The sequence below is a fragment of the Anas acuta genome, chromosome 3 (genome assembly GCF_963932015.1).
Source record: "Anas acuta chromosome 3, bAnaAcu1.1, whole genome shotgun sequence".
NCBI lineage: Eukaryota > Metazoa > Chordata > Aves > Anseriformes > Anatidae > Anas > Anas acuta.
This window is the reverse complement of record NC_088981.1, coordinates 20331604-20348669: the sequence shown is the minus strand read 5'-3', so window position 1 is coordinate 20348669 and position 17066 is coordinate 20331604. Positions and strand designations below refer to the sequence as shown.

The 17066-nt window shown below is 41.7% G+C and overlaps 1 long non-coding RNA gene across 1 annotated transcript in view; it reads right to left on the bottom strand.

The window, feature by feature from the left end:
• LOC137853544 (uncharacterized) overlaps nt 1–14218 on the bottom strand; it is a 34437-nt gene extending 20219 nt beyond the window's left edge. Inside the window, exon 1 of the long non-coding RNA XR_011094564.1 lies at nt 13963–14218. This is a non-coding gene — a long non-coding RNA (uncharacterized lncRNA). The remainder of the gene's footprint in view (nt 1–13962) is intronic.
• Between the last annotated feature and the right edge of the window lie 2848 nt (nt 14219–17066).

Sequence of the window (17066 nt, the reverse complement as noted above, 5' to 3'; positions counted from 1 at the left end):
AATTGTTCAGAAAAGATTGTAGCTATGTAACAAAGCATTTTTTTATACTTCTTGCTAAAAACTATCTAAGGAAATTTTTTTTTCTCTTTCTGAATTAGTTTTCTGACAGAAAAAGTTGCAGTGAAGCTCTCCATATTTAGATTAGTGTAGCTTAGGGCTGTGTATTAATCATCATTATCATAATAATAGCATTACACCATTATTACATATTACTCCTCCTCTGAAGTATATAAGTACAGTGCACTATAATTTGCAAATAGTAGCACTGCTGGAGCTGCACTTTTCATTCGCAGTGCTGGAGGAGGAACATCAGAACAATGCCAGATTTAACTGGAGCATCACCACCTCAGACTACGAACTCAACAGCCTTAAATCCTCCACGCTCATCAGGCAGAAGGTCCAAAACGATACATGGCTGAATCCTTCACTGGATATTGATTGCATGGATCTGGGACTGCTTTTTGTTTTTTCCCGTTTCTGTGAGAGCTATGGTGCTTGTCAGTCTTGGAACAGGAAGATCTGTGCGAGAGACATAGTATGATAACCTAAAGCTTTATAACAACTGGTGGGATATGAGAGCCTCTCTTCTCCTTTCCTTCACCATTCCAATTTCAAGTGTGGGGAGTTTTTTAATAATTTTTTTTTTGAAAGGAAAAAGAATGGATGGGTGTTGGGGTGCTTGGCTTTTCAGAGGGAGCATGGTAGAGGGATTTGACTGGATGCACTAAGTTCTTATGCTTGGAAAAAAAAAAAAAAAAAAGGCTGATAATGTTAGTGCTGTGTTGCAGTGTTGCTGAGTGGATATGGCAGCACTGTTGACTGTCACCTTCCAGGATGAGTCTTCCTTATAATTACATTATCCAGTTTAATAGAAATCCCTCAAAATTAGACATGCAGAAAAATCTAGACAAGTTGGAGAGTTGGGCAGTCACCAACAATATGAGGTTAAACAAGAACAAGTGCTTGACCTGGGAAAGGGCAACCCTGGACATATGCCCAGACTAGGGGACGAGATGCTGGAGATCAGCCCCACAGAAAGGGATCCGGGAGCTTTGGTAGACAGCAAGCTGAACATGAGCCAGCAGTGTACCCTGGCAGCCAAGAGGGCCAACCATATGCTGGGGTGCCTCAGGTATGGCATGGCTAGCTGGTTTAGGGTAGGCATTGTCCTGCTCTGCTCTGCGCTGGTGCAGCCTCACCTCAAGTACTGTGTAGAGTTTAGGGTACCACAGTGTAAGATATAAAACTGTTAGAGAGCGTCTAAAGGAGGGCAACAGAGATGATGAAGAGAGGGTGAGACGTATGAGGAGCAGCTGAGGTCCCTGGGTTTGCTCAGCCCCGAGCAGAGCAGGCTGAGGGGAGGCCTCATGGCGGCCTGCAGCTCCCTCACAGGGAGCGGAGGGGCAGGCGCTGAGCTCTGCTCTCTGGGGACAGCGACAGGAGCCGAGGGAACGGCATGGAGCTGGGACAGGGGAGGGTCAGGCTGGGGGTTAGGGAAAGGGTCTGCACCCAGAGGGTGGTCGGGCATGGGGACAGGCTCCCCAGGGCAGTGGTCACAGCAACAAGCCTGATGGGAGTTCAGAAAGCCTTTGGACAGTGCTGTCAGACACATGGTCTGATTTTTTGTGTCATCCTTTGGGGACCCAGGAGTTGGACTCAGTGATCCTTGAGTCCCTTCCAACTCAGGATGTTCTATGATTCTATGAAAATTATTACGTCACATATTTCCTCAAAAGGCTGAAATTCTATCTAGATCTATATATGTGTATATAAATATGTAGTGAGTAGCCGAGGCCGGCCGCCTCGGAGCCACCGCAGCGCCCGCCCATGCGTTACTGGGCACCTGGGGCCCTCGCTCGGCCAGGGCAGGCCCGGGGCAGCGGCACGGCCAGGCCACCCCCGCCGGGTCCCAGAGGCTGGCAGGGAGCGGGCGGTGCCAGGGCCGCGGCGGCTGCACCCACGGCCTCTGCCCAGAAACAGCCCCGGAGAGGCGGCGCCTCGCGGGGCCCGCCGGGCACGGGGAGGGGCGCCCAGCGCCTTGTGACTGCCCGCAGCGCTGCTGGGGGGACTGGGGAGGCTCTTGTGGTAGGACATGGGAGGTCTGTCGCTTCCTTCCGAGTCTATGCTATGGACTAGTGCAGGAGCTGGCAGGACTCGTCAAGGAAGGGGATAAAATGGCTCGCCAGAGAAGTGCCCAGGGGAGCACTGCTGAAGGTGGCGGTGAGGCAGATGTCTCATCTGAAGTGCACCTACACCAATGTGCGCAGCATGGGCAGCAAACAGGAGGAGCTGGAAGTGATTGTGTGACAGGCTAACTACGACCTAGTTGCTATAACAAACATGGTGGGAGCACTCCCACAGCTGGAGTACTGTGATGGATGGCTGCAAGCTATTTAGAAGGGATAGACAAGGAAGAAAGTGTGGTGGTGTGGTTCTTTATATTAAAGAGTGTTTTGATGTTGAAGAGCTTGCGGTTTGGAATGATGAAGTTGAGTGTCTATGGATAAGGATCGGGGGAAAGCCTGTAGGGTTGACATCTTGGTGGGGGTCTATTACAGACCGCCTAATCAGGATGAAGAGATGGATGAGGCAGTCTGTGAGCAGCCCACAAAAGTTACATGATCGCCAGCACTTGTTCTCATGGGAGACTTCAACTTCCCTGATGTATGCTGGAAGTATAATACTGTGCAGAGGAAGCAGTCCAGAAGGTTTCTAGAGCGTGTGGAAGATAGCTTCCTGACACAGCTGGTTCAAGAACCTACCTGGGGAGGTGCCTCGCTAGACCTGCTCATCACTAACAGAGAAGGACTGGTGGGAGATGTGAAAGTTGGGGACTGTCTTGGACATAGTGGCCATGAAATTGCAGAGTTTTCTATCCTTGGTGATGCCAGAAGGGTAACTAGTGAAACTGCTGTCCTGAACTTCTGGAGGGCAGACTTTGACCTATTCAGGTCACTTGTTGCAGGAGTCCCTTGGGAGTCACTCCTGAAGGGCAAAGGGGTCCATGAAGCCTCGATGCTCCTCAAGATGGAAATCTTATAGGCACAGGAGCAGCCTGTTCCTGAGTCCTGTAAGGAGAACCGGAGGGGAAGAAGACTGGCATGGATGAAACAGGAACTTTTGTTGAGACTCTGAGAGAAAAAGAGTCTACGTCTGCTAGAAGAAGGGACTGACTACTTGGGGTGACTACAAGGAAGTTGCTCAGATATGCAGAGAGGAAGTTAGAAAGCCAAAAGCCCAGCTTGAACTCGGATTGGCCACTGCAGTAAAAGAGAACAAGAAATCCTTTTATAAATATATTAACAGAAAGAGAAGAACCAAGGAAAATTTCCATCCTTTACTTGAATCAGCAGGGAATTTGATCACTGAGGATAAGGCTGAGGTTCTCAGCACCTTCTCTAGATCTGTCTTTAATAGTTAGATCAGTTACCCTCAGGGTACTTTACGCCCTGACCTGGATGTCCCCTGTGATTCAGGTAGAGAATCACCCCCTGTGATCCTGGAAGAGACAGCTAGAGACCTGCTCCTCCATCTGGAATGTCACAAGTCCATGGGGCCAGATGAGCTGCACCCTAGGGTGCTTAGGGAGCTGATGGAGGTGATTGCCAAGCTGCTTTCTGCCATCTGTCAGTATTCCTGGTTATCTGGAGAGGTCCCAGAGCACTGGAGGCTTGCAGACATGACTCCCATGTACAAGAAGGGCTGTAAGGAGGACCTGGGGAACTACAGACCTCTCAGCCTGATCTCGGTTCCAGGGAAAGGTATGGAGCAATTCCTCTTGGGTCAGATCACACGGCATGTACATGGCATCCAGGGGATCAGGCCCAGCCAGCATGGGTTCATGAAAGGCAGGTCATGCTTGTCCAACCTCATTTCCTTCCATGACCATGTGACCAGACTGGTAGATGAGGGAAAGGCTGTTGATGTAGTCTACTTAGACTTCAGCAAAGCCTTTGAGATGGTCTCCCGTGGTATTCTCCTGGGGAAACTGGCTGCTTGTGGCCTGGACAGGTATATTCTTCTCTGGGTCAAGAACTGGCTGGAGGGCCGTGCCCAGCGGGTTGTGGTTAATGGAGTTAAGTTCAGCTGGTTCCCCGTTACAAGTGGTGTCCCCCAGGGGTCGGTACTGGGGCCTATCTTGTTTGATATCTTCATTAATGACCTGGATGAGGGGATTGAGTGTACCCTCAGTAAGTTTGCAGATGGCACCAAGTTGGGAGGTAGTGTTGATCGTGAGAGCAGGGTGGCCCTTCAGAGGGATCTGGATAGGCTGGACTGCTGGGCTGAGGTGAATGGGATGAGGTTTAACAAGGCCAAGTGCTGGGTCCTGCACAATAACCTCATGCAACGCTATAGGTTTGAGGCAGAGTGGCTAGAAGACTGTGAAAAGAAAAGGGACCTGGGAGTGTTGATCAATGCTCAGCTGACCATGAGCCATCAGTGTGCTCAGGTGGCCAAGAAGGCCAATGGCATCCTGGCCTGTATTTGAAATACTGTAGCCAGCAGGAGCAGGGAGGTGATAATCCCTCTGTAAGCAGCTTTGGTGAGGCTGCACCTCGAGTACTCTGTTCAGTTTCGGGCCCCTCACTACAAGAAGGACATTGAGGCCCTGGAGCGTGCCCAGAGAAGGGCTACAAAGCTGGTGAAGGGCCTGGAGCAGAAGTCCTATGAGGAGCAGCTGAGGGAACTGGGGTGATTTAGTCTGGAGAAGAGGAGGCTCAGGGGAAACCTCATTACTCTCTACAACTACCTGAAGAGAGTCTGTGATGGGGAGGAGGTCGGCCTCTTCTCCCAGAAAACTGATGATTGGACTTGAGGAAATAGCCACAAGTGACGCTGGAGAGATTTGAATTAGATATCAGGAAAAACTTTTTCTTTCTAAGAGTGGTCAGGCACTGGAGCAGCCTGTCAGGCAGCTGGTGGAGTCACCGTCCCTCGCGGTGTTTAAGAAGTGCCTGGACAAGGTGCTACGAGATACGATTTAGTAGCTTAGTGGGCAGTATTGGTGACAGGAGGACGGTTTGACTAGATGATCTTGTAGGCCCTTTCCAACCTTGTGTTTCTATGATTTCTATGATATCTGCAAATGATTTAAAATAATCTAATCCAATCTGAAGAAAATATTGTTTGCACCAGGATCTAGAGACCATGCCATTTAAGCACATACAGTTAGGAACTGCACTATCTAGCTTTTAAGCACGTGGCTGCCAGAATTAAAGCTACTTCAGCATTTAACACCTCTTTCTCTACAGTTTAGGTAAAAGGTCATATGCTCCAAAAGCATTATCCAAAACATGACAGCATGGAGAGGGAAATCCAGTAAAACTAACCAGTAAGGAAAGAGCTAGCTCTGAATTTTTTATACATTTCCCTCAGAGTTCTTCAGGGTTGTGAAGGAAGGACTAGGATGTAATACTGGATCCGATTACGTGAGGAGAAAGGGACCAAGAGAAGGAATCAAAAGCAGAGAAGAGCAGGACAGGGGAAAGAACAGTAGAGGAAGAGGCTGAGATGGTCAAGCCTGGGGCAAACATGCAGAAGTATGGTTCCATTACTGTGTGCTCTGCCCATGAGGTCCTGGATTTTCATCTTTCTGTTTCATGCTTTGTGTGTATTACATAATATAATTATATGTTACATTTTTTGTATATTTTTAATGTATGATTTTTATTTTTGTCTAATGAATTACTTGAAAGAGGAAGGTGGTCAAAAGCTCAGTGACTTTTAGTAGCTAAGAAGACTGCTGTTCCCTTTCTGAGAGGTAGCTTATGGGAGTATTGGCTTCTAAGAAATTGGCAGCTATGGATAAAATAAATGAAAAGAATATTGTGTGTGTGTTGACCATTAAAGTCATGTCATAATTACCATAATCAGTAACTAACAGAATTAACAAATATTCATACAGCATTTAGGAAAAAAAGCAAGAAGCGCTAAAGTGGTCTGTAAGCTAAGCATGGTTTTTAGTGTCGTGATAAACGATGAAGGTATGACATCCCTCAGCAAGTGCCAGCTGTCTTCAGAGCTGTTTCAGAATTATTTTTGTAAGACTTTTTAAGACCTTCATGAAAAAGAGAGACTTATCAATAAGGGTGCTGTACTATAATAATAAAATGCCATCAGTTTAACTGGTGACCAATGAGCTGTATGGCATCCTCTGAGAAGGTCCCAGACATGTTACACTTCAGTTTTGAGAGTGAAGCAGATATTCCAATAACAAATGACAAAAGAAGTAAATTTTAAAATATGGTATTGATCAAAACGGTACTTTGTATGTGAGTGCAATTCCTAAATAGCAGAATTCAGATGCCTCCTCAGAAAGACCAATAATGAAAAACTATAAATGAAAATTATTTCTACTACTTTATTGTAGAAATATGTAGAAAATTATTTCTACATACTACTATAATGAAAAGAACTATAAATTTTAGTTTTCCAGAGGCAACTTTACAGCCAAAATATTTTGGTCCCAGGTTCTGTTTTATTAAAGGAAGATTGTTAGGAGTTAATTAGCCAGTGCTGGTCTTAAAAAATATATATAATAATAATAATAAAAATATATACATTTCCAGGTGAAAATGGTAGGAATTTCTAAATAGTTGTATTGAAACAACTTTTTCAACCATTTTTCTGTCAGCTTCTGTAACAGTAGGAGAAGATGGAATGGGGGTGGTGGGGGAATGCATTCCAATTCTGATTCTAAGAAACTATGTTGAAAAGTTTGTAAAATGCTGCCTCATTATGTACTTTGAGATTGATGTATTATGATAATGATGCATAAAAACACTTAATATTTTCTTTCAAATGCTTTGAAATTCCCACTTACTGGGAAAACTATGTCACTGACATAATTTGGAGCCTCTTCTGGCTTTGCTGATATATCTAGTGAGTTTTACTATTAACAGTTATCTCTGTTGCTATTTCTAATCTTCTTGTCTTCTTGTTTACCCTTTTGTACAAAAATCAGATATGTGTATGACAGAATGGAAAGAAAGCCATCCACACCTAAAACAAAAGTAGCCAGGACATCAATTCCTTGCAGAGTTTCAAAAGAAATTATTTAATGTTGCTTCAAATAGCACCATGTATTTGCTATAGTAGTTATGAAGAATTTATTAGCTTACACATTTGATGGAAAGACTATCCGGCTTTTTTTGTGCTTAAAAAAAAAAATCTATCTTTATATATATATATCTTTATATATATATATATTAGCATACTTTAGACAACAAAGTAACAAAAATAATCTCTCTTGAAAATGTCTTTCTAGAAGAGATGTGTGGGAGAAATATAAAACCTGACTGGAGGATGTTTAACATATTGTCATGAGCAAACAAACAGATTTTGTTACTCTAACCACATTAAAAACCTGCAAAGTATTCCTGGGAAATTATTTCGCTGGCATGGCTTTAACCTAGATTAAATGATGCCACTATGGACACCACCACTTAAGTAGCAATTACTAACTTAGACGAGATGGGACACGAGAAGATCGCAGTATAGACACACAAATGCTGACTGCCATCTGACACATCATTTTCTGCTGTTCATGAATCAGGAACCAGTTAAGATATTTAGCAGTCTACCCTTGTGCAAGGCTAGGTAATACAAAAATTATTCTTCAAAGTTCAAAAATACACAGTTTGTTATTTTTTTAACAGAAAGTCTTGATATTTTTTTCTATTAGTGTAGCTTTTAGATTTATGCTAGTATTCTAAATACAAACCTTAGAGAATCTAGTAGTGATGTAAATATTTAACACATAATTTTTAATTTTATAAGATTGTGTTTCTGGACAGGTTTTTTTGAAAGAAAGCTAGCAGATTAGCTACTCAAATGTATTTGGTTTTCTTTCATTGGGGTAGAAGTGGAAGTTTTCAATTTAGGGTTTTGTTTTGGTTTTAAGAAAAATACATATAAATTCCTTTTTTTTTTTTCTAAGCATTTTTGTTATTTTTCAGTAGTATCTATGAATAAAACTTTATATAGCATTACATATCCATATGTGTATTATAAAATATTTTATACTATATAGCATTTAAAAATCCATAGAAGAATTGCATACGCTTTTCTGTGTTTGCGTTTTAATTTCTGGAATAATATCTGCATGACTACAGCATTCAGCGATTAAGTTAAATGTCCTCTGTCCAACATATCCTTGTAAAAGCAAAGCTCTGCACTCTTTATGAGCTGCAAATGAATATGTTGACGTATCATCATTATAGTAGCTGTATGCAATGCATTTCTTTTGCTTCTATGTTAGGTCATTTGAATTTAGACCAAGAAAAGCATCCTAAATGAGTGATAAAATATATTAATTTTATTGCACCTTGATTAATTTCCAACTTCAGCTCTTTGGATTCTTAACATTTTATGTTATAACTGGATTATTTTTTAGGAAAAAAAAAAAAAAGGTGTCTTCAGAAGTTTGTTTTGGCAGCCTAAACTGAGAAACAAAATACACTGTTTTATCCTAAAAAGAAAATGAAATGCTCTTTAAACATGCATTCTTGCCTGCAGGTGAGATGGCAAAAAAAAAAAAAAAAAAAAAAAAAAAAAAAAGCAAAGTGGGGAGGGGATAAAAGTGAAAGGAAACACAGCCACCGTGTCAGTTATAAAGGCTTTTTAAAACATGGTTGCTTCTAGAATTATACTGTTAGCATTAACTACTCTGCTAAATGTAATTTCAGAGCAGCTTGGCTATGCTGGGACCAATAATGTTTCAGCAGATGTTAACAGTGAGGGAATTTAAAGATTACGGAGTTTCATGGGTGTAGTAAAGCTGCAGTGGGAACAGAAATATTACCGTAGCTGTTATGTTCTGAGTGCACCACATTTACTGACAAGTAATACATGAGTGATAGTGAGGACCAAGGGAACAGAACTTTATACTTACTGGTCAGCAGCCTATAAATTCCATAAATTAAACAAAGTTTTATGTATTTTTCATTTCTTTTCAGAATGATCATCTCTAAGGGCCCCCATTTTGCGTTAATTCCACCAGCAAAGCATAGCTCTGTCTTTCAGCATTTTTTCATGAGGGTATTTCCCCCCATAAGTGTTTATTTTCCTTCCTCCTACCACCCTCCACCTTGTAAGGCTTTCAATGAGCAATGCTTTCTCCCCAGTGATCCCTTTGGATCAAGCAAAGGCCATTAGCAGGGCAGAAGTGGGTCTCATTTTCTGTAGCAGCAAGGCCCTTTGCAGAAAGCCCTTTTCCCCATAGTGGTGCCAGCCATTTTGTGCACCACTTCTGCCCTCAGCAAGGAAGTAATCATCATGACTTACCGAGCCCACTAGAGATTTAGGAATTCATGGAGAAATGAAACACAAAAAGCTGCAAGCCTGAGATGGACAAAGCAAGATAGACAGATAGGGCTGCTGACCCCATGTGAAAACTGCCAATGCAGTTTTGGAAGAGTGTGAGGGATAATAAACTGGCCAAACACTCTGTACAGTAGTGTGGTTTGTGTCCACTCATGGATCTAGCTACAGAGACAGGGTGTCTATTGCAGACACCAAATCTAGCTTGTGTAAATCATGACCTTCTGTCTGGGCTTGATTAATTAAGTTTGGATAACTTGTTAAGTTGAATTAATTTAAAATGTGTTTAGTTTACGTTTATCTGGTATTCAGCTTTTCATGATCATCCCAGTCAGCAATTATATAATTTAACCATTAAAGAAAAAGGAACTAGGCTTTTCAGAGTAATGAAGAAGAGAAACAAAATGTCTATCAAGGATGAAATAGATTAGAGTTGCAAGCAAATGCATCCTGCACAGACACAGAGAGGAGAGCAGTATAAGGTCATTAATGCATTCAGGTTTAAAGGCATGCTCTCATAGACCATGTAGGGCCTACTGACTCTCTCCTACTTTCAGGCTGGGCATTAGGAGGGAAAAAGATCAACCTCTGTCAACTTCTATCGCAAAGTTCAGTAAAAGGGGTCACCAATGTAAAAGCTCCCTTCCTGTGATGCTGATTGTGCAAAGACCCCTACCAGTGCTGGTCCTACCCCAGAGCTTCCCCTTATCAAGTCAAATATGTTTATGGAAGAAAACAACACAGTACCAGTATAATGCTTGTTAGGAACAAAGACCTCCATGTAGCAGACTACATAGTGAAAGCTTTTTTATTTTGATGGCACTCTTTCACTGTCTATCATAAACTTAGTGAAGCAAGCTTTCTCTATCCAGCTCTCCTTTTATTGGGCACAAATCACTCCTGACAGGAAGTTTTATGCCTAAATCCGTTTACTGTCCTTGTTGGTAGTCTTTAAATTAATATTTATAAGCTGAGAGAGGACTAAGAGGATGCAGCAGTAAAATATCTAAATGCTTCAGTTTGGCTTGAACTGAATTTTCTCCTTCTCGACCACTGACATTCCTTAATTACTAGTGACCCAGGCGTGTATTGTCGTTGCTGCTCCAAGCCTACAAATCACTGCCCTTGATAGTATTGTGGCTGACAACAGAGGAGGTTCAAAGCAGACCAGTTTGTATGATATATTGGATGAACAGGTGTGGGTACAGGGAGAAGAGAGAGAAAAAGAAACACCTTTGGAGAAACACCTTAAGAGAGGTAACTTAAAGCTGAAACATATTCCTTGGTTATGAGAGAAAAAAAAAAAAAAAGAAAAAGAAAAAAAAAACGTGAATTGGCAAAATTACCAAATGTAGTTGCTATAATTTTTAAAACATTGGGAAACTAACCAGAGGGCATACTAAGCTCAAAAAAAAACCTCAGATAAGCATATTCAAATCTTGAATGGATGATATGTACACACACCCTCAGCAAAATGACCATTTTCATTAAATCAACATGAAGGACACTTCTTTTGCATATCAAATCTGTTGGGCAAGCTGAAATTAGAACAAAGCTGATTAAAAGTAAAGCCTTGTTGCATTCAATCTTTTCCTCCTTTTTATTACTATTTTAGTATTTTTTCCTTGATGTCTCACTTCTGTCAAAGTAGGTGAAGGGTGTGCAACGGAAGAAAAGCAAATATAATAAAAACCTAATCAGCTGTCACCACCTTAGCACACAAGCACATAAAAATAACGAGGCTGACTAGACTGAAAAAAAAAAAAAGTAGAGATAACAAATGGTGGAGTCCTCTTAAAATGTCATTATAGGAAAAAAAAAATAATGTAAAAGAGAAGAGAGACAGAGGATTCTTACCTGAAAGTTGTGTAACTGTACCCTGGTCCTGAAGCAGGTTGAATTTTAGCACGTGGATCATTTTATAGTTATGTGGGAGGATCCCTTAAGAAAGGGTAGCATATAGCCAGCCATACAAGATGCAATAGGCCTAAATAACAATTGTCTGCATGCAATGGGAAATGTGGAATGAAAGAGACTTTAATGTTCTCCAGGTAACACAATAAATAAATAAATAAATAATTGTAATGGAAGCACTGAAAGAGCAATTAAAGATCATTCTAGTCTACAACTCATGTCTTAGCATCCACTAAATCTCAGACTATAAGGGGTGTCTAAAAGGTGAGCTATTTACATTCATTTGGCATTGGGAATGAAGCCCTGTACAACCCTATATTGTTTACTTTGCAAACACTAATTTAGAGACATAAATGACATTTTTGTTTCATATATTTTCAGATTTGACTTATTATTCTCAACCAACCTTTTTTTTTAATGTCCCTGGCTGCTGTACATTTGTACCAGTGTTCTGTGTACCAGTGTTCATTGCTTCTCTTACTGGGAGAGCCGTACTTCGTCCATATTACAATCACACAGTACAACAGAACACATTTTATATGCAGAAAGAAGGCTGTGAAATAAACCATTAATTCTTCAGTACCTGAAAACTGCCGTTCTTTTGTGCTCAAAAGACTAAGCTGTCTCAGGTAGTCCTCAAAGTTCTTTTTAAAGTGTTCCTGCCAACTGATACAGCTAATGACTATAACAAGCCTACTCTCACAATTATAAAACAGGCACGATTATGTGTTCTATTAGAATGACTCAGACTTCTCCTAAATCCTATTCTTCCCGAGCAAGATAAAATTATAAGACTTGTAGAATAAGCTGATCATCTGCTGAGGGCAACTAATTCCCATATAAGTCTTTCTGCTCTTGGGTAATCAAGCATCCAAAGTGATTCTTTCTACAGCTTAAAAGGACATGGTATTTTGACACCTGGGCCAAGTATCCCAAATCTCCAGGCACAAAGACGTGTGAAATCTGAGGCAGGACATGATGCAGCAGGATGTGCGTGATATTCAAAAGCAAGAATTAAAATGCAGGATGATGCAGGATGACAGATGTAGGAATGAGTACTAAATCAGTCAATTAACTATTAGCTAACTATGTTTAAACCTCACTCTTTGTCCTTTTTATAAGGGCACAAATAAGCAGTGGTAGATCAGGATGACAGAAAAAAAAAAAAAGAAAAAAAAAAAACCTACATTTATCATCACCTGTTTTTCTTGAGTTTTACTTTTGGTTCTTTCAAATACGTTAAACATGTCACAAGTAGGGGATACCTTTTCCCTGAGTCAGTGGCTCTGTATACCTGCAATGAGCCATTCAGCCTTCCTTGAAATGATGCCTCCGTTCAAGTGAAACATAGCAAACAGTAATCAGGGCTGCATTTTTTCTTGGGCCTTAAAAAAATTATAGCTTTTAGCTTCATTCTGCTTAGATTTTGTTGCCCAAGGCAGACTAGGGGACTGCCCAAGCTAGAACAAGACATTGACTTATTCTGTGTATTTTCAACTTCTTTATGGTTATTTAATTGGCTGTTTTTTGTTGTTGTTTTCTTAAAGAGAAATGCATGAATGGAGGACTAAAGCAGTTTATAAAGATTTGGAGGAAAAAGGTCTAATGCCTTTATTTTACTCTAGCTGTTCAGCAATTAACATAATGCTTCTACTGTATTTTTTCAATTTTTCCATCGTGAAGACTGAAGGCACTACAGTTCGGTATAGTCTGCTCAGAAGTGCTGACCTGCCAGCCACAAAATAGCACAGTCGTTGCAAATAACTCCTCCTTGTTCTGAACCTTTTTTCCTATCACCAGATGCCTGTGTGGAGCTTTTCCATGCAAACAGCACTGAAACACTCCTCACCTTTTAGTAGCGTTTTTCCTACAAGTTGGATGGAGATTACACGCACACACAACCAAACATTTGTTGAAGGAATCCGTGCTCGTGGCTGAGGGATGCTTGCTAAATGGACTGTCATGTTTTCTAAACGCTCTTTCCCCAGTGCCCTGACCTGAAACAAAGCCCCATGGCAATAATTTTCCATAGCTGAGAGACCTTTAAATTGAAATGTTGGGAAGTTGCCTTTCCATTGGCTCCAACCCATTGTTCTCAATAGCCCACTTACTTTAACTTCCAGCTGTCCTAATAGAGACAGAATAGTCAGCTCCCTGGCTCGTGCTGTGCTATCAAATGCCTTCATGTCTCCTGGTGGGCGAGCTTTGCTCCTTTTTTGGAAAATCCTTTAGAAACCAGGTATTTCTGACACTCATTTGCACACCAGTATGCTGAATGTCTTAGCCAGGATGTAAATTTTCTTTTAAGCTGTTTAGGCTGGGAGGGTAACAGCTGTGACTTGGTCTCGCATTGGGATTCCTGGATGCTGACCCTAGCATTGTGTGGGCTCGTGAAAGGCTTTTTCTTATCATTTGCTGTTCTTCTCTGCCTCTGTAGGTGGCTTGTTGTTATCTTGCCACGGTGCTGTTCATTTCCCATTGCTCTTCCTCTGTTTTTCTACCCACTGTCAAGAACTGAGTAAAAACAGCTTTTGGACTGAATAAAGCCCAGCTCTCTTCTCCACATCTACCTTTCCTCATTGTTTTTCTTTAAAGCCTTAATGCCCCCTCCTCTCCAACCACCCTCCACCTCCCTAGTGATTTTTTTGTCGTGGGGAGAAGGCAGGGGAACAGGACAGGACCCACTTATTCTCAGGACCTGAACTAAGACAAGGTAGTATTTGTTACCAGTGCTTCATGTGTCTTGGCTGAAGTACATGGGATTTCCTCCAGGGCAGGGAGTTCTTCAGAGAGGAGATAGGATTTCGGTCATATGGGATTTAGGTCATCTGATGCCTGTAAGTCTGATCCTCCCTCTTCTCCCCATGGGTGAGAAAGATGAAATCTTGTGGCACTTCACACAGCAAGTTCTCCATACCAAGACTGATGCTGTCTTCAGAGTCGGAGGGAATTACAGCCATCTGTGTTTGGCCAGAGTTATGAAGGACTGGAGAGAAAAAAAAGAAAAAAAAAAAAGAAAAAAGAAAGTTAGAAATAAAAGGAGAAGGAAGGATTCCTTGGGCCATAAGAAGAGTTTGCATGTCCACAGCCAATCCGTTCTCTAACCAAACTCCTCTGAGGGCTAAAACCATAAATAAGGAGCTCCGAGCTGCAGCATGAGACTTCTGTGCTGCCACATCAACAGCTGTAAATCTGCTCTCGAGCTCTTCTTTCTTACCCTGTAGGGGAAGCAAAATCCTGCCTGGATGATGCAGTAGCATTTGGCGGCAGCACTCTGGCAAACAGACTTCCAGATGTTTGAGGAGAGTGACAGCCTCGGAGTGGGAGAGCTCGAGTGTGTGCATGCATGCCACTCTTTAAAATTCAAGGCTAGCTCGCAGCATTATCAGGGAGTGAAAATGTCAAAAGAAGACACTGTTCATAGCAGGCATCGTGTTTCAGGCCTTGGGAGAAAAAGTCGAGGGAAGACAACACTGAAACAATTTTAAAAATACAGAAAGGGGAGGGGGGGGGGGCAGTAGCTTGAACAAGTCTGCGAAATGTAGAACTGACTGCTACCCCCAGCCCAACCCCATACAACAGTGCTCGTCTAGCTTCATTGGGGGGTATTTCATACCTCTGTGCCCCATTGCATGTATTTTCTTCTGCACAGCCCCCACTTCCAGCCGCCCTACATTCAGGAAAACAGGCTCTGTGTTGCCTGGTTCTTGCTGCTGACCTTATCCTGACTTTTTCTGCAGATGTCCTTCACTGCCATGCCATTTCTGCACTCCTTCCTCATGCTTCTACATTTTTTTGCTGTCCACATATCCAAGTTTTCCTTTGCTCCTGAGGTTGTGTGTCTTCCTTCTATCCAACATCTGCAAAGTCAGTGCTGTTTGCCTGCCACTGCACAGCACATGGCTTGTGCTGTATCCTTTCCTCTTTGTCTCTACGGCCTACAGAGACTGCATGTATTGTATGTTAACCCGACCTTTTTTCTTTTCCCTGTTATCTGAAATGTTACATTTTAAAAGCTTTTTCTGTGTGTTTGTGTAGTTACAGCTCTTATTGGTACAAGCGTGAAAATATTTGTGTTCTCCTTTGGAAATCGCTCCTTTCCATGTGGAATTCCTGCTTTCCAAAATATCTCATGCATGTTTCTCATTGAACTGGCGATCTTTGGTTTCCTCCATGTGCTGGTGATCTTTACAAATGTAGATAGTTTCAGTTTAAGCTTCTCTATCCCCACAGAAAGGCAAACCTTTCAATTCACACACAAATATATTAGCTTTTTTTTTTTTTCCTTCCACTTGAATGGCAGTCTCCTGTGTCCCTTTTACCAAGAGAAGAATCTTGGTTGGATTTTGTTTGGAGAGGTTTGTTTTAGTTTTCGGCACATTTGTTTTGTTTGGTTGATGCCAGTGTTGGACAAGCAATCAAAGGATCCTGGTGGCTGAGCACACTAATAGCACCTTCCTGCCTCTGTGAGCCATGCTGAAACCTAAGTTTTGACAAAGTATTTGTATATTGTCCACTGTCCTTCTTATAAAGTATCCGTACCACTCTGCTGAGGGTAAGGAAGTTATTGCTCAGTGAACTACTTTTATTCCAAAGCTACTGTAGCGTTCCCTAAATAAACAGAAGGGACCAATATTTCCCCTGGTGTAACACCACTGACCTCTCTGAAATTACACCAGGGATGAATTTGATCAGATTTGTCGTCAAATCCATTTCATACCAGCAGGAACACAGACAAACGAGGCGAGCCATCCCGCAAGTCCGATCCAGGGCTTTTCAGTTGCCCCTGCTATTACCCCAGGCTCCTTCCTCACCTTAGGCAGAAGGGAATGATAAGGTCCAACTTGTCAGGACTTATTACTTATTCACAAAGCTATCACACCTTTGACACATCTGTCAGTTTTTATACAAAAGCGACTGAGCAAGGATGCTGAAGTTTCCTTTCAGCACACTGGAGGGCAGTCCTTTTTACCACACCCTTAAGGCTTTCATGTCAGGGCTTAGTTGCAATGACAGAGCAGTGTGAGAGAGCTATCATTTTGTCTGGCCATACTCTGCTTTCCTCTGGATAGCTTATACTCGCCCCGTGGTATTTAAAAGTATTAAGCCTTCATCCTTTGCATAAATAAATAAATAACAAGCAGGATGTAATTCTTATAAACATATAACAACAAACACCAATTTATGGTAGATTTATGGATTAGATGAAGCTATCTCCTTTTTTTTTTTCAACACTTCCGAAAATAAATTCAGCACACTGCCACATCAGAGAGATCAGACTTCTGCAAGTTCAAACAGCAAAATATTTGCAAAAGCACAAAACCAAGAAAGGCGAAGCACAGAATAGAGCAGGATATTTTCTAATGAGTTTGTGGTCGGATCTGTAATTTAAACTTGACAGTAGTATCGCAAAATTCAGATTAATACTGAAGCCACTGGGGATCTTAGGAAACATTATGTTCAATAGAGTGGATGGCGAACGGTTACAAAGTACAAAGGATACAGATAATCACGGCTGATTTATGAAAATTCCGTCTGTATACACAATGTATTTATTCCAGTACTTGGACTTTGGTTGCATTTAAAATTAAAAGAAAGGCTGCTTATTAATTTTGCATGAGCTTTTCTGGCTATCTTATTCGAGGTCAAGTTCCAAGCAATTTGCTGAATCTTTTTTTAAACACAGTCATTATACAGACTGCACTCAAAACTGGTTCTAAGTTTCCTGTGCTTCAGTAATCCAGTTTTCACAGTTCTGTTTTCTAAAAATCACTGTAACTAGGAACAATGCTTTATAACACTTTAAATCATTAATATCCCCGAGGATGAAA